Source organism: Engraulis encrasicolus, chromosome 6 (genome assembly GCF_034702125.1).
Source record: "Engraulis encrasicolus isolate BLACKSEA-1 chromosome 6, IST_EnEncr_1.0, whole genome shotgun sequence".
NCBI classification, from domain to species: Eukaryota; Metazoa; Chordata; class Actinopteri; order Clupeiformes; family Engraulidae; genus Engraulis; species Engraulis encrasicolus.
Window position 1 is genome coordinate 28,244,495 of NC_085862.1, and position 1,298 is coordinate 28,245,792.

The following is a 1,298-nucleotide window of genomic DNA, read 5'->3' on the forward strand; positions in this document are numbered from 1 at the left end:
CAGGATGAAGCATCCGGTTGGCGGATTGAAGCAGTTTTTTGCATTTGTTTGTGAGCCATCCAGCCCTCAGCTGTTTTATTTATTTATGTATGTGGTGTGCTACACATTTGTTTTTTTGTTTTGTTTTAAATAATTATTTTATTTTATGAAGAACCATGCAGGCTAGAACAAGTGGCAATCGTTTACTTTGTTTGTTTGTGAATGTAGTTTGTGTATGTATATGTCAGTCCGCTTTCTCGAGTGCTTCAGGTATTTTGTGTGTGTAAGGTTAGCTAGTGTATCTTCTCTAACCTGCAATTACGCAAAGAGTATCCCATTAGTGTGTTGGTATGTTAATGTTTTGGGTTGGGACCTGAAAGCGGGATGTTTTGCTTATAAGCAGAAACAAATTTTCCCGTCTCGCAGCTCTCGGTATCACTGGAAATCCAAAGCAAACTTTTCACAAAAGAGTATGTCAGTCTTTTCTCTCTTTGTTTGCGGCGAAGAAAAAAAAACAGAACAATGCATTTGAATTACAGGTGCATAAGCTTTGCTTATCTGTTTCCTCTTAGAGTGGCTCTTGGTCAGGGCCGGATTAAGATAGCCTGGGCCCCATAAACTACATGTTGCTGTGGTGCCCCCCTCCCCCCCTCCAGAAGGCAAATTTCGCGCCAGATTTACATAGACAGTGTCGTAATTACAATGTAGGGATTAAGGATAACATGTCTACTAACTATACTGAACAAAAAAGATACATTTTTGAATATTGCATTCTGTCACAATTCTGTCACAATTTTTCCCTTTTGGCCCATCAGGGGGGCCCTGGCAGGTGGGGGGCCCCTAAGCTGCTACCATATCTAGCCTGTGCATTAATCCGGCCCTGCTCTTGGTTGAGGGGAGATAACATGGTGAGCTATTTGAAGTGGCGGGCCCGCATTTAAATGATGGCAATGTGTGGAATAATGATCTGTAATGGGCCCCGCTGTTGTGTCAACAAAGAAAAGGTTTCGTCAGGCCTGCTGCCTCACTTTTAACACACTCACCTGTTTCTGTGCCTCACAGTCCATTAGCATACAACTGCTTAACAAGTAGCCAGGCCCAGGATGGATTAACATTTTGTAGCATGCCTGAAATCCACATGTTCAGATTAAGACACATAAGGATAATCAAAGTGAAAGCTTATGGTACTGTGTATTAAATTACATTTAAATTAGTCCTGTTAAGTATTAAGTGATATTTCTAAACAAATCGCAATATACTTTATGTGTAATTTAACTCTTGAAATGTCAAAGGAGTAAATGTTTTAGCAAGCATTCTTT